General features: G+C 45.2%; 1 pseudogene; it reads right to left on the bottom strand.

Annotated features, from left to right (window-relative positions):
* Window positions 1-1,367: 1,367 nt before the first annotated feature.
* On the bottom strand, window positions 1,368-22,657 carry LOC124697210 (annotated as a pseudogene).
* Window positions 22,658-23,517: the final 860 nt, after the last annotated feature.

The raw sequence follows: 23,517 nt of genomic DNA, 5'->3' as shown, positions 1-23,517 counted from the left end.
CCATTACCTAGACCTGAACGGACGCCGACATTCGCACAGTCGATGTTATCAGCATCAGCCGGTGGCGCCTCTTCTACCTCGGCGGTCTCTTCGTCGCTGAGGAGAGCCCACATGTTGGCGCCGGTGATCGTGACTCCTTCCGCGATGGTCGGCTTGCTTGTCCGCGGTGCCACCGTCCGGCGGCGGCCGCCACGGGCCGCCACCACGGCAAACGCTTCTTCCTCTTTTTCTTTACTCGCCTGTTCTGACAAATAGTATCTGCGCATCCACATGTTGCTCAGCTCCTCGTCGTCGGCGGCCGCCGCGGCCTGCTTGTTCTCCCCAGAGGCAACGTTGATCTGCACCTTGCCGCCGCCGTCCACGATGGCAGCCGACGCTGGCTCGGCCTGCTTGGTGCACCCAGCGGTGCTTTTCGTATTCATCTTGGCCTTGTTGACACGCTTCGCCGGCTTGGCGACGTTATGAGCCGATGGCGCCTCCTCCACCTTGACGGCAGTGATGGCGGCGGCTTTCTTGAGCTTTTGTTCCACGACGTCCACGGCGAGGTTAGTGGCTGCCGCGCTGTGGCCGGGGTCTTTGTCCACGAGGAGATCCCACATGTTGGCGCCGGTGACCGTGACGCCTTCAACAACAGTCGGCTTGCGTTTCCGCGTGGCCACCTTCCGGCGGCTGCCGCCACCGGCCGCGACCACGGTAAACATGGCTTCTTCTTCTACTTCTTTACTCGTCTCTTGTGACAAATATCTGCGTATCCACATGTCGGTCAGCTCCTCGCCGTCGTCGGCTGCCGCGGCCTGCGTGTTGTCCCCAGCGGCGCCGTTGATCTGCACTTTGCCGCCGACATCCACGATGGCTGGCGACGCCGCCTCGGCCTGCTTGCTGCGCTTGGCGACGCTTTTCGTATTCGTCTTGGCCTTGTTCACACGCTTCGCCGGCTTGACGACGGTAGGAGCCGACGGCGCCTCCTCCACCTTGACAGCAGTGACGGCGGCGGCTTTCTTGAGCTTTTGTTCTACGACGTCGACGGCGAGGTCAGTGGGCGCCGTGCTGTGGCCAGGATCTTTGTCGAGGAGGAGAGCCCACATGTTGGCTCCGGCGATCGCCATACCTTCCGCTCCCGTCTCAATCGATATGGATCGATCAACAAGAGCGCAGACGAAAGTTTATGCTGCAATGACTACAAATTGTATGCCGAAACAGGAGAGCTAGAACGTGATACTCGACCACCTACGCACGGCCGTATATAAGGGCTGGGGCAATGTGTTCGCCCCGGACGCATATGTACTCCGAGTCGAATCAGATGCCGCATTGTACTCCGAGTCGGAGGCAGACAAGGCATACGGGAAAGAGTCGTCCAAACCAAATACTGATTGGGCCAAAATCCAAAGTTGAAGGGCATACACATCCAGCCTTAATTGTAAAGATATCTTTTGAATACTATGGAAAATACATATGCACAAACCCACTCTAAACCCTTGAAATCAAGGAGAAATAACCAGTGATCCACAATAACAGTGTACATGTATAATCAATCAAGATAAAAGCAGAACAATGCACATTCAGTGTTCAGCTGACAGGGTCGCGTTCCGGTCCAGGATTGTAGAGGGACAGCTCCAGGAGGAATGCTACCTTGAACCAGTCAGGCAGAGCTCCATACACAACAGGTGGCAATGGGATGAGAGGGCTGCAGAGGAACGGGTACATAGATCAGCAACTCTTCTGTTACAAAGTGGCTAGGAGAAAATGGCCCAGTATAAGAGTGCTGCTTACCTTGTAGTTTTCTTGTATGTGCGGTACTCTTCTGACGGACCGAAGCACTTATCAGCAGATGACTTCAGATGGAAATATAGAAGAGAGGTGCATCAGCATTGAGATAAATATATAGCAACGTAGTGACGGATTATGAATGCACGAGATTAGAGGTTAACCTAAAGAAGTGGGATCCCACTAACGAAAAGAAGCAACAACATCAGGAAGATGGGTCCCAAGATTACGAGCCATTCAGCTCCCGAGAGAACCGGGGCTGATGCTACAAACACGCCCCACCAAAGTAACATCTGCATCATAGCAAATTGTCAAACGCATGCCTGGATACGCACAACCAATATTCCATATCAAAGTGCTTAGAAGTTAGAACCATAAAGTAGTGAGCTAACATTCTCACTGTATCTAAAATAGCCTAGACTTGTTTCTGTATTCAAAATTGATTTGTCAATCTGTCATTATAGAGACTACACAAGAGGTTATGTACAATAACTATTTTCACATCCACTATGCCGCCAACCTTATTATACAAGCTTAGCTGTACTAGTTGACATATGAAGTTCAGGGAGAATTGGACCTCAAATACAGTTGACAATTAGCAGCCAGTTGTTATCATATTAGGTATGTGTGGGATATTTCTTGCTTAGAGATGTCTTAATTTTGAAAAGTGTGCCTAAATGACCAAAACCAGAACAAGCATGATGTATTTCACGTTGTTGCGGATAATAGTTAGTGCATCCTAGAGAAAGGAGAAGCCCAGATTGAGAAGGTAAGCAACTGAGAAGGTAAACAACAGATTTGTTGGGCATTAAGGATGATAGTTCGACCCATAAATAAAACCACGGTCAACTATAAATTAAGATTCTATTTTTTTCCACACGATCCACCACGGGGATCGAATTTTCATTATCAGAGAGATAAGGAAAATACATCAGTAGTTCCAACAAAGAAATAAAAAGCAAAGGGGGGGGGGGGGTCGCCGCCTAATGCTAACGTTTTGAGGAGTTTTAGATTACAGATACGGAACAACCACATCAACAACCTCCAGCGCACAACAAAGGAGGTTAAAAACAGCAGGCTAAGCAACAAAAGCTATCGGAGCAGCAGAGTCTTTTTTCCATCATTTTTTGTAACTTCTATCTTCTTGCAGCAACAGAAGTTTGATTCATCAGGAGATATCCCCATCAAGAGAGTCTTCAGGTTTCTTGTCTTCCAGGCGCGGTAGATCACGTCCAGCATTCCCAGAGGACGAAGTTCCAGCACCAGCAGCAGCTAAGCGCATAAGACCATCAGCTCCAGCGCGGATGTCAGCTGAGTCAGTTTCACTGTGAAGACCTGCCCAATAATTCATAAAGACAACAGCATAGCTGATCAGATCAAAAGGAGAGCTAATGATTTTTTTCTCAAAACATGCCCTGTTTCTGAGCTTCCAAATAGCCCAACAAACAGCTGCCAGCCCAGCTATCTGGGTGTTGCGGCTTGCAGGAATAAAACGGGGAAACCATCGGAAAAATTGTGAAAAGCTCCCAGGGCGAGTGGGAGAATTAATCACAGTTGCAACGACACTCCAAACAAATTTAGCAGCCACACAGCCGAAGAATAAGTGGCTGATAGTCTCCTGATCATTACAAAATTGGCAGAGGGCATTCCCAGACCAATTGCGCTTAATCAAATTATCCTTAGTAGCAATGGCATTATGCCATATTAACCAAAGCCAAACTTTGATCTTGAGGGGAATTTTGCTTTTCCACAAGTGTTTAAAGGATCTGTCTACCCCATTCCTGCACAAATGCTTGTAAACTGATTTCAGAGTGAATAGTCCATTTTTGGACCATTTCCAACGTGGGATATCTTTTTCTTGGGTCAGTCTCACTTGGTTCCTCAACTGAAGTATCCCAGCTTCTTGGATAATAAGATCAGGTGTTAACCACCTCCTGTATGAGAATCTCCACCCCACAGCAGCAGCCTCAGCAACAGTAATCTTTTGTTCATTGCAAATATCAAAAAGGACAGGGAACATATCTTTCAGAGGACTAATGCTGCACCAAGAATCACCCCAGAAACTGGTAAGGGTCTCACTCCCAATTTTCATCCTTCTTCCACAAAGATAAATATCCCTGACTTGCATCATGTCAGACCATAAAGGAGAGTCTCCAGGTCTATGTGTCTTGAATAGTAGATCCCTTTATCTCTGAGGTATTTTTTCTTCATGAAATCTTGCCAAGGACCAATGTCATGTTCCAGTTTCCACCACCACTTACATATCAAACTAATATTAAATTTGAGCAGGTCCTTAACACCCAGACAACCTTTCTGTTTTGGTTTACAAATCCATTTCCATTTGACAAAGTGGTACTTCCTTTTATCAGCACTACCAGCCCAAAAGAAGGATCTGATAGGCTTATCCATTTGCTCAATATTTGTTTTATGTAACAGCCTCAGAGACATCTGGTACACAGCTGTGCTGGAAAGACAAGCATCAATTTTGACCAATCTCCCACCAATGGACATGGAATTTCCTATCCAACCACACATCTTCTTCTTTGTTTTTTCACCCAGGAAGCCCATCTCTAAAACAGTGGTTCTCCTGGCACAAACAGGGGTCCCAAGATATTTGATGGGCCATCTACCTCTCTGGCAATTGAACAGGTCAGCATAAAAATTCTGTTTGGTATCATCACCAAGAATCACCTCACTTTTCTCAAAGCTGATTTTCAAACCAGACATGGATTCAAAGATATACAACAGTAGCTTCAAATTGACAGCCTGCTGAGCATCATCTTGAATTAATAAAATGGTATCATCAGCATATTGAAGTACAGAAACACCATGTTGGACCATGTTGCCAGCCAGCCCTTTGATTAATCCATTCCCTTGAGCCAAATGTATCATTTTTGCTAGGCTATTTGCTGCCATATTAAAAAGGAAGGGGGCAAAGGGATCACCTTGCCTCACACCCTTATGGCTGGTAAAATATGGGCCCACTTTGTCATTGACTTTGACACTAAGGGTCCCACCAGTAACCACTCCTCTGATCTAGGTTAACCAACTGTCACTGAAGCCTTTTTGCCTGCAGCAATCAAACAGAAAGCCCCAATTCACCTTGTCATATGCCTTTTCAAAATCAATCTTCAGGATCACTCCTTGTTGTTTTCTAAATTTACAATCTCTCAAGATTTCCTGAAGTAACATCACTCCATCAGTGATGTATCTGCCTTTGATGAAAGCAGTCTGGCAAGGAAGCAAAAGCTTGTTCATCACAGGGTTTGTTCTGACAGTCAAAGCTTTAGTTACAATCTTAAAAAAGACTTGTAACAAACATATGGGTCTAAATTTTTGAATGATGTCAGCATCATCAGATTTTGGGACTAAGGTAATGATTCCATAATTAATTCAGTCAAGGATGATTCTATGTTCATGTAAATCATCAAAGACCTGCATAATATCAAACTTGATAATATCCCAACAGTGCTGATAGAATTCAATGGGAAAACCGTCAGGCCCTGCTGCTTTATTTTTCTCCATGTGATCCACAACTTCCTTGATTTCTTCTAAGGAAAATCTTCTGTCCATATCCACAATATCAAAATTATTGAGTTTTTCATCCTCTGACCAAATATCATCCCTTAATCTAATCCCTGTATCATCAACAGGACCAAATAAATCTTTTTAGAAGGAGGTAGCATGCTCCAACAGAGCAGCATCACCATGAATGATAGAATCACCTTTTTTCAATGAGAAAATAGTTCTTTTTCTCCTGCAACCATTGGAGGCTCTATGAAAGAAAGCAGAATTGCTATCTCCCTGTAGCAGCTAGTTTTCTCTAGATCTCTGTCTCCAAAAGGATTCTTCATTATCAAGGATTTTCAGCATTTCCTGTTGTAGCATGATCTTCCTTTTTCTTTGAGTTGGGGACAAAGAACCAGTTTCTTCCAATCCTTCAAGATCTTTCAGTTCTGAGCTGATAGTTCTTTTCTTCTTAATGTCAGCACCTCTCAAGTTAGCACCCCACCCCTTCAGGGCCATTTTAACATTTTTCAGTTTCTTCTGCAATCTTTCCAAGCTATTAGAAGCAAACACTTGTTGAGACCAACATCTCCTGACTCTGTCTATGAAGTTCTCCTCACTGAGCCATCTTTTTTCAAATCTAAATTCCCTGCTCTTCTCCCTAATGTCCAAGGTGTCCAATATCAGAGGATTATGATCGGAGACCTCTCTCACAAGTTTGTGAACAGTTACTGACAAGGGATTAACTTATCAATGCCTACAGATTGTAGACTAGGGTTTTAGTCGGAAGTAGAGGGCAAGTAGATCTCGAAGGTTTCAGCCAAAAAGTACTCGACGATGTAAAAACTAGGGTTGCGTAGCACAATGAATCGATCCTCTGTTTGTCCCTCGACTCCCCCTAATATAGGAGGCGGAGCCGAGGGATTCGTAATACACAAGTTACAGAGTCCGGGAGGGTTTCTAACCCGTCCCGTAAGATTACAAGTGGTATTTTCTAATACAACTCTAGCTTTCCTTAATAATAACTTGGGCTTCCGAATCTTCTTATTCTTCGAGTCATGGGCCTTCAGTAAACTCCGAGTACCATCTTCGGCAGGCCCATTGGGGATGCCTATGTCAGTAGCCCCCGAGATTTTGCTTGAATCGAAGAATCAAGGATAATCTCCAACTTTAATCATTCAATACTTCTGTCGAATTTATCACACATCTTTGGATATGCGATTATATATTGTACAGGGATGATGGTAGTTGGGGCTAGTTCATCTGACGGATCAGGTACTAGTTAACTGCTCTAGTGGCAATCCGCGAAAATCTACTTCAAGATCACGTCCCTGGACATGATCTCAGGATACTGGTGCAAACTTCGACAGGTGCCTCTTAAGGTCTTACCATTCTATCGAGTCCCAGTCATATTTTATCGGGTACCTAACGCGTCCGATAGGATTTTTCTTCGTATCTGTTGATACGGAAAAAAGTAGCGAACCGATGTCAGAGACGGTGCCACGCCGCTCAGAACGGATCTGGGGTCTTACCTTCGCAAAGTTTTGCGGCATTCAGAGATTATTCGCAACTTTGGCGCTCCGAGAATATATTGTCGAGTGCTTTTTCGGCTGTTGGAATAGCACATTTTATTGAGTCAACAGATGACTTATATTGCTCTCCCGATGGGAGTATATGTAGAGTTATTTGTATAACTCGAAATATGCTCACTTTTCCTTCTTTCTTATTTTTATAATTTCACCGGGCACGCGAACAGCGTTCCCGATGGGAGTAGCCCCCGAGGCTACAGCCAAGGACTAGTGCTTGGTTGTAGGCTCAACACTTTAATGCCTCATGTTGCTATATTGTCATTCTTTCTCGAACTTTTTCATATCTATCGGGTGCGCGACTAGCGCTCCCGATGGGAGTAGCCCCCGAGGCTATGAACAAATGCTTGCATTTGGTCATAGGCTCTCGCCATTTCTATTTTGTCATATTCGAATTTTCCTTTTTTTCCAAAGTAGCCCCCGAGCATTTGGGCAAAAACTTGTATTTGATCAAAGGCTCTCGAAATAATCAATAATCTTCTGCTGTCGCCATTCTTATGAAGTTTCATAGCCGAGATTTTCTCTTGCCAAAGTGACATCATTGCTGACGATAGCCACGATTTCTGTATCGGGAAAACGCGAGAACTGCTCTCTCTGTCCTGCGGGCCCAAATTTCTTATCAAGTTGACACGTCGTGCAAGTGGGGGACACACGTCCTCCACTTTTCCTGGCGCACGCACTGTAGCGCCTGTTCCTTCCCTTCTTAGTGAAATTACATTCTTACCCCTTGTCCACGTGTACACCATCTATCTCACAATTTCTCCATCCAACGGTGCGTCGATTCACCGCACCTCTACTTAAGGTCATCGTCTTCCTCCTTCCACACTTTCGCTCGCGCCGCTCCTCTGCTCTCCTCTGTCAAAAATCCCCATTGCGCCCAATACATCTCGAGCTCAACCATACTCACGCTTTTCTCCTGCACCATTGTTGATGCCACCTCGGAGACTCACCAGGCACAACACTCCCGATTCCAAGATGGCATCCGCGGATCTGGGGAGCACTGAGTGGGAGAGATCCAAAATCCCCTTTGGATGTACGCTGGCGATGAAGATATGGATCGCCTGTCGACAGATTTATCGGTCAAGGACTTGGAAAAGCTTGTCCGAAAAATCTCGTCGCTTAGCAAGAAAGACACCGTCCCGTCATCTTGCCGTGTGACGCCATATAGCGCCACAAACGCGCTCCCGCAGGTAAGATATTTTTGTCATCTGTTTATTCATGCACTCTTTTCTTTTCTTCTTTTGGTACTGCTATTTCTTCGACTGCTGTTTACTGATATAAATCCATGTCGATACTTTTTCTATCTTTGTCCAGAACCATAAAACTGCGTCGCCTCTTCCTCCCCTTCCCGAAGGTGGGGAAGTCGAAGAACGGGCTGTTGTCACCGACGACAACCAGGGTACTTCTCGCCCTGAGAGTGAAATCGCGGGTTCTCGAAAATCCGCGGCATCCTCTGAAAAGGAAGTTGAAATCGAGGCTACCGCATCGACACACTCTCCTCCCCCAGCTGCTTCTCCAAAGAACAAGAGAAAAAGGGACGAAGTTGTCGATTCCGGCACCTCCAAAGCCGGCGCTTCGCGTGCCGAAGAAGTTGTTCCTGATGCTGGAAGGAAAGCTTTCAACCCTTACGAAGATGCTCTTGTCAGCTCGTAAGTCCTTGCTACTTTTGTTTTTTACTCTCGATTTTTTGTCTATTTTCTTATCTTGTCGCCTTTTTATTGTAGTGGTGACGAGGAAGAGAATCCAGCTATTGACGCGACTGCTCGAACGAGTACGTCGCGTACTTTAGTTGTTTCTGAAGCTCCGTTACCAGCCCCAGTGCCTCTTCGCCAAAGAGGGCTAGGGTCAAGCTGACCAAAGAGCCTACCTTGCTGACTGGTAGTTCCACGACTTCTGTAATGGATGATGTAGGTTATCTTTTCTTCTCTCTCTCTCTCTCTTTTATTTTTTATACTTCTGAACATTTTCAATGCTTTGGACTCCCCTCTGGTTTTTGCTTGTTACTGTCGAATTTTCTTTTTCTATATTGATTTCGTTTTTCTGTGGTCTTCTCCTCAGCCTTCAATGAAAGAATTTCTCCGCCTCGGTACCCAATTTATCGGGTACCGTGATTATGCCGCCAAGCTTGAAGGTACCCTTTTTTCCTTATCTCTAACACTTGAATAAATTCCTTCATAATTTTGCCACAATAATGGATTGTCATCTATTTTGCCAGGGACCCTTGCAGAGGCTAACAAACGCGCTGACGCTCTTGCTATCAAGTGATACGTCCCAAACGTATCTATAATTTCTTATGTTCCATGCTACTTTTATGATGATACTCACATGTTTTATACACACTTTATGTCATTATTATGCATTTTCCGGCACTAACCTATTGACGAGATGCCGAAGAGCCAGCTGTTATTTTCTGCTATTTTTGGTTTCAGAAATCCTACAAAGGAAATATTCTCGGAATTGGACGAAATCAACGCCCACGATCTTATATTTCACGGAAGCTTCCAGAGAGCCAGAGAGGGACCAGAGGGGAGCCCTGGGGGCCCCACCCCACAAGGCAGCGCGGCCAAGGGGGGGGCCGCGCCCCCCTATGGTGTGGGTCCCCTGGGACTCCACCGACATTGCCCCTTCGCCTATAAAGTCTCCCCGACGTGAAAACCCTAGAAGAATAAGCCACGATACGAGAAAAGTTCCAGAGCCGCCGCCATCACGAAGCCAAGATTCGGGGACGAAGTCTCTCGTTCGCCGCACGCCGCCGGACGGGGAAGTGCCCTCGGAAGGCATCTCCATCGACACCACCGCCATCTTCATCACCGCTGCTGTCTCCTATGATGAGGAGGGAGTAGTTCTCCCCGAGGCTAAGGGTTGTACCGGTAGCTATGTGGTTCATCTCTCTCTCCCATGTGATCTTTATGTGATCATGAGCTTTGTATCACTATTAATCTATGTGCTACTCTAGTGATGTTATTAAAGTAGTCTATTCCTCCTTCATGATGTAAAGGTGACGGTGTGTGCATCATGTAGTACTTGGCGTAGGTTATGATTGTAATCTCTTGTAGATTATGGAGTTAACTATTACTATGATAGTATTGATGTGATCTATTCCCCCTTTCATAGCTTAAAGGTGATAGTGTGTATGCTATGTTAGTACTCGGTCTAAATTGCAACGGTCTATTACGCTCTAGAGGTTACTTAAATATGAATTCCGAATGTTGTGGAGCTTGTTAACTCCGGCTTGAGGGAGCTCTTGTAGCCCTACACAATGAATGGTGTTTGTTATCCAACAAGAGAGTGTATGTAGCACAAGTGAGGAGAAGTTATTTATTTATTATGTGATCAATGTTGAGAGTGTCCACTAGTGAAAGTATGATCCCTAGGCCTTGTTTCCGAATATCGAATCACCGTTTATATACTGTTCCACTGCATGTTTACTCGTTGCCATCTTTATTTCAGATTGCTATTACCACTCATATTCATCCATATCACTTGCATCTCACTATCTCTTCGCCGAACTAGTGCATCTATACATCTGACAAGTGTATTAGGTGTGTTGGGGACACAAGAGACTTCTTGTATCGGAATTGCAGGGTTGCTTGAGAGGGATATCTTTGTCCTCTACCTCCCTGAGTTCGATAAACCTTGGGTGATTCACTTAAGGGAAACTTGCTGTTGTTCGACAAACCTCTACTCTTGGAGGCCCAACACTGTCTACAGGAATAGAAGCTTGCGTAGACATCATCAAGCTAGAGCAGAGCGAAACAGCTCGCAAGAAAGCTGAAGCAGATGCTACCGCCGTCGAAGATCTTCGAAAAAGACTTCACGACGCGGAAACTTCCTTGAGCGATAATATAGCCCAGCAATCTGCTCGTGAAAATGAAATCCTCACTCGCGTGGAATCACATAGTCGACGTTTTGTGAGTAAGTATTCTCATTTCTTTGATTTCTTCGGATCATTAAATTCTTCTTGGCTTGCTTTTTTCCTAACAAGCTTCTTTTGACTCAGTTAGGGAAAACGCAGCAAGATTATGATCTGGAGAACCCTGAAGGTGATCGCCTTCTCGACGCTCTTTCCCTCCTTGAAATCCACGGAGATGAGGCGCGTGAAGGTCTAGCCGAAGCCAGATCAGGTCTGTCGCGGCTTTTTCCTTACTTCTTCCCGAAGAAGAAAGAACCCACGCCTTTTGTTGCTCTCGCCAAACACTTCAATTCTCAAGAAGATCTTGGGCTCAAACTTCGCCAAGAAGGTTTGAAAGTTGGCGTCGAAGGCACTATTGCCTTGGTCGCTGACAGGCAACAAGATGTCGACTGGGCGAGAGTTGGCGACACGAAGGAGATGGAGACCAAGAGGTGGCAATCGCTGATCAAGGCTGCCAAGCCAAATTCGAAGAAAATCCTCGCATTCCTCGGATGCAAGCCAACTCCTGCTCCAAGTTCATCAAAGCCGAAGGTCAAGTAGACCACCTTGCCTTCTCTTTTGTTTTCTCTTTTGATGTTGTCGCCGTAGTGGCTTTGGCGACGACTATCTTAGTAGATCATTAAGGACCCTCTTTTTGTAATAGCCATGTAAATACTAGAGAAATTAATGGAAATCTATTTTGCTTTCACAATTGATGTTGAAACTTTTCTTTTCGGTTGATATTTGACAACTATACTTCAACTCCTTGTCCTGCCGATACTTTTCCTGCTTCCTCCTATTCGAAGAAAATATCTGTCGGTGGCGAATTTATTGAAGATTCCTCTGGTAAGGATTCCGCACAAGATTTGAAAGAACTCAGTCAACAGTTGCAGTCCATGAAGAAGCAGACACTTGTAATAATGGAGCAGTCTCGAAAATCATTGGAGAGGGAAAAGATTGCGCTTCAGCAAGCCCAGGATGCTATAGCTGCAAAAGAGGACGCAGTTGCTGCCGCTGCCAAAGCTTCTCGACGAGAGAATTACATGCTTGAGCTAATGATTGATTCCAGCTTAGATATGGTGGGTATACTTCGTTCACTTGACCATACTTATCTTTATTCCTAATGTTTTTATTTCCTCTCTGATTTCTCTGCTGAAAACAAGTTCTTTTTTGGATACCGCTGCCGAAGATGAACGTGTTGAATCTCGATCCAGTGTGCTGCTCAGGCTTGCATCGGAACATGGTTCTAATTTTTGGGTTACGCCTGAACGTACTCGCCAAATCGTCAGATTTCAAGATCGTGCGGGTCAGGTCCGTGATTTTCTCGACTTCTGTACAAGGACATTGTCCTTAGTTTACAGCGCCATGTTCCCGCGCAACAAGATGCCAGAAACCCTGCCTGCTCTGATGGATAAATTCCGGGATGCACCTCGAATCCATGGATTTGTATGGGCTCAAATGTCTGCTGGCGCGAGATTTGCTATGATTATGATACAAATCTGCTATCCGAAGTTAAACATGAGTTGAATTGTTGCCAAGTGCATGGCCAAGATGGCGAAGAGGAAAAGGAATATCGACAAAATTGATGATGTGGTGAAGCCCGTAGCAGAAGACATGATGGATGAATTGCTTCGGATGGATGCTGAGTTCTTCGTGAAGGGTAGCTATGCTGAACATAGTACTCGTACTTCCAATAATGAACGAATGACCATAGATAACATACTAGGCGGCCACTAAGAATTTTCCCTTTATCTTGTCGATTTTTCTCGGTGATTGCACCTCGTGTATTGTAAACATAATCTATATTGTAAAGCCACGAAATATACACTCTATTTTTCCTGTCAAGCCCCCGAGTGTTTCAGTGGCGATTTTCTTTATTGTGTAAGCGAGCTTGAACCAAAGCAGAATAAATTATATTGAGTATACTATATTTGCGGGTGTTAGCCCCCGAGCCTTTTTTGTTGATCACTATTTTGTATCTTCATTTATTTTGCGAGGTGCTTTGCACCAGAGCGAAATTTTTTTGGTGATGTATATATATTGTAACTGCTGGGTGCAAGCCCCCGAGCCTGTCGAGGAAAAAGATATATATCTCCACTATCTTTATTATATTGCAGCACCGCGAGTCCGCCTCATTAAAAACCTTTTCCAGCCCCACTCGGTGCCCTGAAAAAGGAAAAGAGTGCGTCTGAAAATTCGCGGGCGTTTCAGAACATTGTATTTTTACAAGGAGGACTATATTTCGACTCTAGGCGTAAAAACGCCTAAGTTGTGCCACGTTCCAAGGATTTGGCTCGGCAGCTCCTGACTTCTTGTCTTTTATCCTGTATGCACCTCCTTCGATTACTTCTGTGACGATGTAAGGGCCAAGCCACGGCGACTCGAGCTTTTCATGGCTTTTCTGATTGAGTCGTAGAACCAAGTCCCCGACCTGAAAAGATCTTGGTCGCAAACGTCGACTATGGTAGTTTTTCAGATCTTGCTGGTACTTAGCGACCCGTGATAACACCTCGTCTCGAGCCTCATCAAGTGCGTCGACATCGTCCTCCAATGCTTTTCTGGAAGCTTCTTCATCGTATTTCGTGACTCTTGGAGAATCATGCTCTATTTCTACCGGCAGTACTGCCTCAGCTCCATGGACCAGAAAGAATGGAGTCTCCCGTGTCGCTGTATTTGGTGTTGTTCGGATACTCCATAACACACTCGGCAACTCTTCTGGCCAGGTATGTCGAGCTTTTTCCAATGGACCTAACAAGCGTTTCTTAATACCATTGCAGATGACGCCATTGGCTTTCTCGACTTGACCGTTGGTCTGCGGGTGCGCAACTGACGCAAAGTGCAATTTGATGCCCACCTCTGCGCAGTATGCCTTGAATTCCTTGGAAGTGAAATTACTACCATTGTCCGTGACGATGCTATGAGGTACTCCAAACCGAAAGACAATGCTTTTCACAAACTTGATTGCCGACGCTCCATCTGGTGAATTTATCGGCTTTGCTTCTATCCACTTGGTGAATTTGTCGACAGCGACGAGCATTTACTCGTATCCTCCTGGCGAGGCCTTGTGTAATTTTCCCACCATATCGAGACCCCATTGAGCAAAGGGCCAAGACAACGGTATTGGTATCAGCTCTGCTGCCGGAGAATGAGGTCTTGCGGCAAATCTCTGGCACGCGTCGCAAGTTCGTACTATTTCCTTCGCGTCTTCGATTACTATCAACCAATAAAACCCTGCTCTGAAAACCTTGGTCGCGATAGCTCGACTGCTTGCATGGTGACCACATATTCCTTCGTGTACGTCCTTTAGAATTATCCTTCCTTTTTCGGGTGTGACGCACCTTTGTAACACACCCGAAATACTTCGCTTATACAACTCCCCTTCAATCACAGTAAAGGCTTTAGATCGTCTAATAACTCGCCTTGCTTCAACTGGGTCGTTTGGTATTTCTTTCCTTAAGATGTATGATATGTATACTTGCATCCATGGAATTTGTACCATCATCACTAAGTCTGGCTCCTCTTCTTCTTCTTCCAGTGCTACCTTCGTAGCCCCCGAGGGTTTCTCATCTTTCTCCTTCTTCTTTGGTTTCTTCGACTTTTTAGATCTCTCTGGTATCTCCTCCCAGAACACGCCTGGCGGAATCGCGAGACACTGCGACCCGATGTTTGCGAGAACATCGGCTTCATCGTTGCTCAGCCTGCTGATGTGATTTACCTCACATCCGTCAAACAGCTTCTCCAGCTCGTTATACACTTCCTTATATGCTATCATGCTTTCATTGACTGCATCACATTGATTCATGACCTGCTGAGCCACCAATTGTGAGTCGCCAAATATTTTTAGTCGGGTTGCGCCGCAAGCCTTCGCCATCTTCATCCCGTGTATGAGAGCTTCATATTCTGCCTCATTGTTAGACGCGTTTGGAAACGTCATCCGTAAGACATACTTTAATTTGTCGCCTTCAGGTGATATTAGTATCACGCCTGCTCCAGCTCCTTCTAATCTCTTGGACCCGTCGAAGTTCATAGTCCAGGTTCTCGACAAATCTGGGGGTCCCGTATTTTGTAGCTCCATCCGCTCTGCTATGAAATCCGGTAAAATTTGCGACTTTATTGCTTTTATTTTCTTGTACGTGATGTCCCGAGGGGAAAGCTCTATTCCTCAAAGGGAGACACGACCCGTAGCCTCTGGATTGTTTAGTATATTGGACAAAGGCGCCTCGTTGACCACTATTATCGGGTGTGCCAAAAAATAGTGCCGCAATTTTCTTGCGGTCGTAAACACTCCATATGCTAGCTTCTGGTACTGCGGATACCACAGTTTTGAAGGCGATAGGACTTCACTGATGAAATATATAGGCCTCTGCACTCCATGAAGTTTTCCTTCCTCTTCTCTTTCAACGACAAGTGTTGTACTGACCACCTGAGGTGTGGCTGCAATGTATAACAGGAGGGGTTCCTTCTCTTTAGGCGCCACCAAGATTGGTGGTGTCGAAATTGTGCGCTTGAGATCCTCGAAAGCTCTATCTGCCTCTTCGTTCCACTGGAACTTCTCTCCTTGCTTGATCAAAGCGTAGAACGCGTAACACCTTTTCTCCCAGTCTAGCGACGAATCTGCTTAAAGCTGCGACTCGCCCAGTTAACTGCTGTATTTCTTTTAACTTTGTGGGCTTCCTCATTGTGACGATAGCTTGAATTTTTTCTGGATTAGCCTCAATTCCTCTTGCTGAAACTAAGAACCCAAGAAGTTCTCCTGCAGGGACGCCGAAAGAACACTTCGTCGGGTTCAGTTTGAGGCAAAACTTGTCAAGGTTGTCGAAAGTTTCCTTCAGATCCTCAATCAAAGTTGTCCCCTTTTTAGATGTTATAACGACATCGTCAATGTATACTTGCACGTTTTTCCCAATCTGTGTTGCTAAGCACTTTTGCATCATCCGCTGATATGTTGCTCCCGCGTTTTTCAGGCCAAAAGGCATTGTTTTGTAGCAAAACACGCCATACGGTGTTATAAACGCTGTCTTGACTTCATCATCTTCCTTCAATCTAATATGGTTATAACCAGAATATGTGTCCAGGAAGGAAAGACGTTCACATCCTGCCGTGGAGTCAATGATTTGATCGATCCTTCGGAGGGGAAAGTGATCCTTTGGACAGTGTTTGTTGAGACACGTAAAGTCGACACACATGCGAAGGACTTTCGTGTTTTTCTTCGGGACCAGAACTGGGTTAGCTACCCACGTGGCCTATGTATGTAACTCTTTGATAAAACCGGCCTCTTTAAGTCGATCTATTTCTGACAGCATGGCTTTGCGGTTTGGTTCCGAAAAACGCCGCAAAGGTTGTTTGATTGGTCTCGCTAATGGATCCAAGTTTAGGTGGTGCTCGGCAAGTTCCCTGGGTACTCCTGGCATGTCAGCTGGACACCATGCGAAGATTTTCCAGTGCTCACGGAGGAACTCGACGAGCGCGCTTTCCTATGCGAGGTCCATGTCTGTTGCAATGGATGTCGTTTTCTTTGGATCTGTCGGGTGAATCTGCACCTCCTTGGAATCTTTCGTAGTGTTAAAGGTTGGCTCCCTGAGAGGCCTTCCTACATCTGGTAGCACATCATAATCAGTTGTGAGCCTTGGCGCCATATACTCTGCTTGCATCCCGAAAGTTTCTGACAATCGATGAAAGTCCTTGTCGCATTTATCAGCTAATGTGAAACTTCCTTTGACTGTGATTGGTCCCTTAGGTCCTGGCAACCTCCATAATAAGTGGTATAATGTGGTACCGCCATAAACCTGGCATATGCTGGTCGTCCCAACAAATCGTGATATTGCAACGGGAAATCCACAACTTGAAACTCCAGCCTTTCTATCCTGTAGTTTTCTCGGGTCCCAAACTGAACGTCGAGATTGATTCTCCCCAACGGATAACTCGGCTTCTCTGGCGTGATACCATGAAAACGTGTGTCAGTTGGTTTTAGATTTGCCAAGGATATGTTCATTTTCCTTAGTGTATCTGCATACATAAGGTTTAGGCTGCTGCCTCCGTCAATGAATACTCGAGATACGTCAAATCCTGCAATCACGGCTGGCAAGATAAGTGCTGACTGCCCTGGTCGAGGAACTTGCTGCGGGTGATCCGCAATTGTGAAGCCAATGTCCCGTCCCGACCAATTTAGGTACTCAATTGTTGGTGGAGGCATCTTCTCTGCCATGAACACTTGTCGTGAGATTACTTTCTGAGCCCTATTAGACGGCCTAGCTTTCTGAATCATTGAGACCGCGCCGTTGGAGTTAGGATCAACATATGGAGGTGGGTGTGGTGCTGCCGCGATTCTGAGCTGGTGCCGATTTTCGTCCGTAATTGCGGGAGGAGGTGGCAGGTGGATCTCACTCCTGGGCCCTTGGGGGTTTCTGTTTGTTGCTGGAGCATTGGCTAGCCCTGCAACCCTTAACATTGCTTGAAAATTGCGACAATCCTTCTGCAGATGTCCTGACTGTCTCTTCCCATTACTGTCGAGGTAAAAATGCATCTGACATGGCCCGTTCATCATATCTTCGGGCGTTACAAAAGGTCTTTGAAACCTTGGTCCACTATTTTGCCTGTTATTCCGAGAATCATCTCTGTTGTCGCCTCGCTGATCGTTACTCCTTTGATAATCATCTCGACTATGTCCCCCAGTATTTCCTCGGAAACCAGCCGATATTTGGCCAGGAGCGTCATAACTCGAAAACTGTCGAGAGAATCGTCGTCTATTTTGGAAGTTTCGACTGCGGTCCTCCTCTGGTGACCTATGTCGCTTATTGTGGACAGCGTCTTCTCCGTCCGCCCATCTGTTTGCTATCTCCATTAACGCTGATACTGTCCTTGGGTTTGTTCTTCCCAAGTCCTTGACAAAATCTCCTCGTCGAATTCCTGCCACGAACGCATCTATTGCCCTCTCGTCAGATATGTTCTCTGCCGAGTTTTTGATAATGTTCCACCTCTGGATATATTTCCTCATTGACTCATCATGCTTTTGTCGACATGATCTCAAATCTTCTAATGATGCAGGTTTTTTGCAGGTGGATCGAAAATTCTTGACGAACACATCCTCAAAACTGTCCCAGCTATCGATGGAACCTGGAGGAAGCTTCTTGATCCAAGATCTTGCGGCTCCACTTAAGTGTACTTCAATGCTCTGCATGGCTGTTGCTCTGGTTCCGCCTATCAGTTTCACCGTCTCGAGGTAATCGACCAGCCAATCCTCGGGATCTTGCAGACCATCGAATTTTTTGAAATTATCGGGTAACTTAAACCCTGAAGGAACTCGAGTTTTCCGGACCCTTCTTGTAAAGCACGGTAGCCCACACATATCCTCGTCATCTATCTCTGGGGAATACCGATTTTCTCTTCTATTTTGTCATGCTCTGTCCACCCGTGCTTGTGCTGATGTGTCTCTTGCTCCACTTGTTCTTTCGGGACTACGGTACTGCTGCAGTGGGTCGTGGACTATTTTGCCTTGCTGATCCTTCGGGAGGTGTAGTTGCGAATGCTGCTCCCATGGCTCCACACCCTGCCATGGCCATGTTATACAACGCTTCTCTTGGATCTCCGGGAGGTGGCTTGGACGCTAGGATGAAAGCTTGTGTTGCCATATATCCCGCTTCCGGTGTTTTGGGAATAATATTCCCCCTCGTGTCGATTGACATAAAAGACATGTAGAGGTTTTGAACCAAGTTTTCTCTCTCTACTTCAGGTATATTTTGCAGACGAGATCTCGCTCTCCTTCGAGCTTCCCTATGACTATCTCCTGAAGTTCCTGAATGTCGGCTTAGCTCTGCCCTTCGCCTGCTTGATGCGGAGGCTGCTTCCTGCCTCCTGTCCAACTCGATTTTCTGTTTCTCGAGCTCCCTCCTGATACGTGCAAGCCTATATTGATACGCTTGTGACTCCTCAGGTGTTGTCGTAATGGTCATTGGTTCTGTACCATCGATAGCTCTTGCGACTCGATCCCATACTGCCTGCAGAAGTCGCACCATCTCTCGTGTTCCTGTTCCGATATATTTTGTTCCCAAACCTCGCGCGAGATCTGCGGGATCGACATACGGATTTCCCGCATCGTCGAAAGCCTCTGACGTCGCTGGTTCTGTCCGGCTTGGTTCTCCAATTGCGTAGATCTGATGATATTTTGGATTCTGAACTTTGTCGGGTTTGGTGACACCATCATAGAGATTGGTGAAGACCTTTCCAACAGTGATGGATTTGTCGATGAAGTTGAAGCTGTCGATGTCGCTCGAGTCATCGCTTATATAGGAGTCCGCAGATGACTCGAAAGACATGTCGCTGAAGATCTTGGCGAGTTTTTCACTTGCCCTGGAGCTGATGAAGCGTGGCGATGAAGTTTTCTCGTCGCCCGACTCGATTGATGATGCTGAACTTGAAAAATCGGGATCGACCGCTGATAATCCCGACGAGATCGGAATTTCGAGACGATACGCTCCTTCTTTCTCGACACGGAAGTGGAACCTTCCAAACGTCATCTCCATGGGCTCCTCCAGATACGCATATGCATCCAAACGGGAGGGCGGGTGAGGAACAAAATCAATGAGACAAGTTTCAATCTATTTACCTCTGTCCATGGCGTTGCTTGCTACCGACGAAGTCGACGATCTTGAACGTGCCATCGAGATCAGATCCTTGACACCTCTAATTCCCACAGACGGCGCCAATTGACAAGGGATTAACTTATCAATGCCTACGGATTGTAGACTAGGGTTTTAGTCGGAAGTAGAGGGCAAGTAGATCTCGAAGGTTTCAGCCGAAAAGTACTCGACGATGTAAAAACTAGGGTTGCGTAGCACAATGAATCGATCCTCTCTTTGTCCCTCGACTCCCCCTTATATAGGAGGCGGAGCCGAGGGATTCGTAATACACAAGTTACATAGTCCGGGAGGGTTTCTAACCCGTCCCGTAAGATTACAAGTGGTATTTTCTAATACAACTCTAGCTTTCCTTAATAATAACTTGGGCTTCCAAATCTTCTTATTCTTTGAGTCATGGGCCTTCAGTAAACTCCGAGTATCATCTTCGGCAGGCCCATTGGGGATGCCTATGTCAGTTACCAAAGGGAATAAATCTTCCCAGGAACTACTCATGATGAATCTGTCCAACTTCTCCAAGGTGGGATCAGCATGATTATTGGACTAAGTATATTGTCCACCAGCCATGTGAATTTCTCTCAAAGCACAGGTATTAATGATGGCATTAAAAATGTCAGACCATTTGTTAAGAGCCATAGGTTTATTTTTTTCTGTGGTAAACCTAAGCAGATTAAAGTCTCCCCCTACCAAAAGTGGTAGAGTTTGATCACTGCAAACATTGCCCAGCTCCACAAGGAACTCTTCTTTATCACCACCCTGAGCAGCTCCATAAACAATAACCAGACACCATTTCACAGATAGCTTCAAATCCAGTAAAGTTATCTTTATATAAAATCTTCCCACTGAAGTGTCACAAATGGTAAACCTGGATAGTCGAAAACCACCCAGGATACCCCCACTTCTACCCACTGAGCTGATCCATTTCCAGTCAAATTCCCCTCTGGGATCAATTCTCCTGAAAAAAGCAGGGAGTAATCCTTCTTGATTGTTTCTTGAAGACCAATGAAATCAAGCTGTTGATCTTTCAAGAGATTTGTCAGGAACACACTCATCCCTTTCTTGCCCACTCCTCTGCAATTCATAGAAGCTCCTATCATAGATATTTTGGATTTTGTTTCCTTCTCCTGGATCCAGCTACAATTCCACTCAAAGGGTGGTAATTGTGAGCTTTCACCTGGGCAGCACATGATTTTGATTGTGCTCCCATGCATTGTGGCATCACCAGATTTTGACAGTGATCCACTTTTACCAATCTTACAAGCAGACTTCTTAAGCCTCTTCTTCCTTCTGGATACAACAGGAGTAAAATCATCCTCCTCTAAATCTCTGTCACTGTCAGTCTGATCAGAACCAAGACCAAGCAAGAGGATCTGTTGTGCACCAGTATCATTGGGAACAGCAGAGGAATTTTGCACAGTAGCAATAGTGTGTCTAGCAATTTCTAGATCTCTCAAGTAATTGATTTTTTTCAAGATTAAGGGAATCAGAATTAACACCCATTTCTAAGGCTCTATTTAAGATATCTTCATCATCAAGTAAAGCAAAAGAATTATGAGTGTTTAAATCGACTTACCTCGCCAAAATAATTTGGGTGGCGAGTATAACTCCAAAGACCCACATTACACCACTTTCCCTTATTGCTTGGAGAATTCTTGAACTTAAGCTTCTGTTGATCTGCTATAGCTTCCACAGATAATCCAATGACCCACATGATCCAACCAATGATATCCCGAGCTTCAATCGAAGGGTTTCTTTCACTGGCATTCACAATTGTAACAGGCAAGCTGACAGTCCAAACCCAGACAGCCTGCCCAAATTAGGATAAAAGGCCTGGTGAGGTTCTCTCTGGGATGACCTGAACACTTAACCTGATCTATATGCTTAATATAAGTTGTGAAACATACCTGGAAAATCCAAAAGACAGCTAATTTTCCCAAGTTGTTGCGCATCTCATCGAACCGCTTATCCTCTCCCCAATTCAAAATCCTAGATAGCACAAGGCAAAACAAGAATTAGCAGCTTTCAGAAGAACAATATGCTTTTGCTCAGACTAACGATTAGTTGTGTTATTGTGCTAGCAGCTAAATAGTAATGTGAGTCATAGGTCAAAAATATAGCTTGTAGGGAGAAAGAAGAAAAAGCAATCTTGAACAGCAAGCAAATAATAGTTATTCTCATATCTAGAATGTTGAAACAGAGCAACAACTTGAATTATCAGAACTCTATATGCACTTGAGGTTCAATGGTATGTGTGTGCCTGCATCTGCACTTTTTTCTCGAACACACCCAAGCGAGTGTCTTTGTAGTCTTTGTATATTAGAAGGGACCGCAAAGAGGCGGAAAACTGTACAAACTGTAGCAGCGCTACAAGAGAAAAGCAGAGAAACAAAAGAAAAGAACTAAAAGACAAGGACAAAAAGAAGAAAAGAAGAAGAAAACTATACATGGGTTAACATTTGTTAACCCATCGGCCAGGGACTCAGGGAGAGTCTGGAGGTCGAGCATAGAGAGGTAAGCGACGTAACTCCTTGGCGCCGGCAAGAATCCATAGCCGAGCCTCTTCGAGGATAGAGAGTGAGAGATCCATGTGACAAGGGCTCAGGCTGTTGAAGACGACATCATTCCTGGATTTCCAAATTCTCCACAGGGTGAGGATGATGATGGACCTTGCAGCCTTGAGCAGGCTGGGGACGACACGAGTGGCAGCCGTCTCAAACCAAGACGAGAAAGTCTCATCCAGTCCTGGCAAGCAGGCCTGCACTTGGATGAGCAAAAGCCGGACATGCCTATTGATGTGAATGCAGCTGGCAACAGCCAACAGTATTATGCGATAGCAAACAAGAATAATACTACCTATTAGATTTTGCGTGCTACTAATACTATTGAATGACCGGAACACTATATCATCCATCTATTGTAAGTTCTGAAACAAATAAACAGGCGAGATCAACTACACAAGATCACATGAAGTCGTCTAGCAATAAAGATTACTTCGTGAAAAAGAAGAAGAGATTAAGATCAAACTATACATAGTACAGCACGGGGCATGTGCTTGAACTTTTAAAAGAATGTATTGTTTTAGAACAACATACCTCATTAATAAAAACGATGCTAAACGAAGTCCCCAAACCATAACAAACGGTCAACACAACCTGAGAAAGGGAGCTGTGTTCAGAATAGATGAAGTTCCTTAAAAAACAATTATGTTGTGTTCTTTTGAAGATAAACAATTGTGATGATATCGTTTAAAATAATACGTGGACGGACCACTTCATAGTCGGTATGAAAGAAGAACGCCGTTATTCTCTGTTAGATAACCTTTCAAATGAAATGAGGTTATCTTCAAGATTTAATGTCTCAGTTTAGTATTAATTTCTGTTTGTTTTTACTTCACGAAAAACAGAAGAGATTTTATTGGAACAGACATATGCCGGTCCTGTATTTCCTACATGGGTTTGGATAACCATGCCAGCACTTCACGAACACAGTTTCCATCTTAATTTTTATTTACATAACACACAATTTCCATCAAATTGTGACGCTCAGAGGGGAAACCATCAGAGTTCATATCCTATCGCGTCCCTCGATCTCCCATGTGATTATGTGAACTAATACCGAAACTGCGTTCGCACAGTTGGGACTTGGGAGAACCATTTGCTTAATGCAGATTTCAATCTTTATAAAACTGAACTTACTTATGAAAAGATACTTGAATTCATGGTGACCTTCACAATCAAACAAGAGCCTGTACCCAACAAGGAAAAAAAATCGAACCATGCAAAAGCCTTACATGTTATATACTCAGGTTACACAGCGACCAAAAAAGACTACCAAAAAACAAGGAAAATTCATAGAAACTAGACACAATTCAGACTAAGAAAAGAGAACTATGTTAAACTGGAGGCGCGGACGCGAACCGGCAATACAGGCCCAAGAGCGCCACCGCGACGAACGCCCTGCATACACGCGAGACCACCGTCCGGCAGCGGCTGCCGCCTGTGTCAGTCTCGCCGCCCATTTCTTCTTCCTCTTCACTCATCTCCTCGTCCAGTTCAGTCGGCGGTGCAGCGGGGGTCTCTGTTTTCTTCTTCTTCGCCGTCTTAGTCTTCTTGCGACGTTTTGCGGGCTTGGCGCC

The sequence above is a fragment of the Lolium rigidum genome, chromosome 3, assembly GCF_022539505.1.
Source record: "Lolium rigidum isolate FL_2022 chromosome 3, APGP_CSIRO_Lrig_0.1, whole genome shotgun sequence".
NCBI lineage: Eukaryota > Viridiplantae > Streptophyta > Magnoliopsida > Poales > Poaceae > Lolium > Lolium rigidum.
The sequence above is the reverse complement of the archived record's forward strand: the minus strand, read 5'-3'. Positions and strand labels throughout refer to the sequence as shown.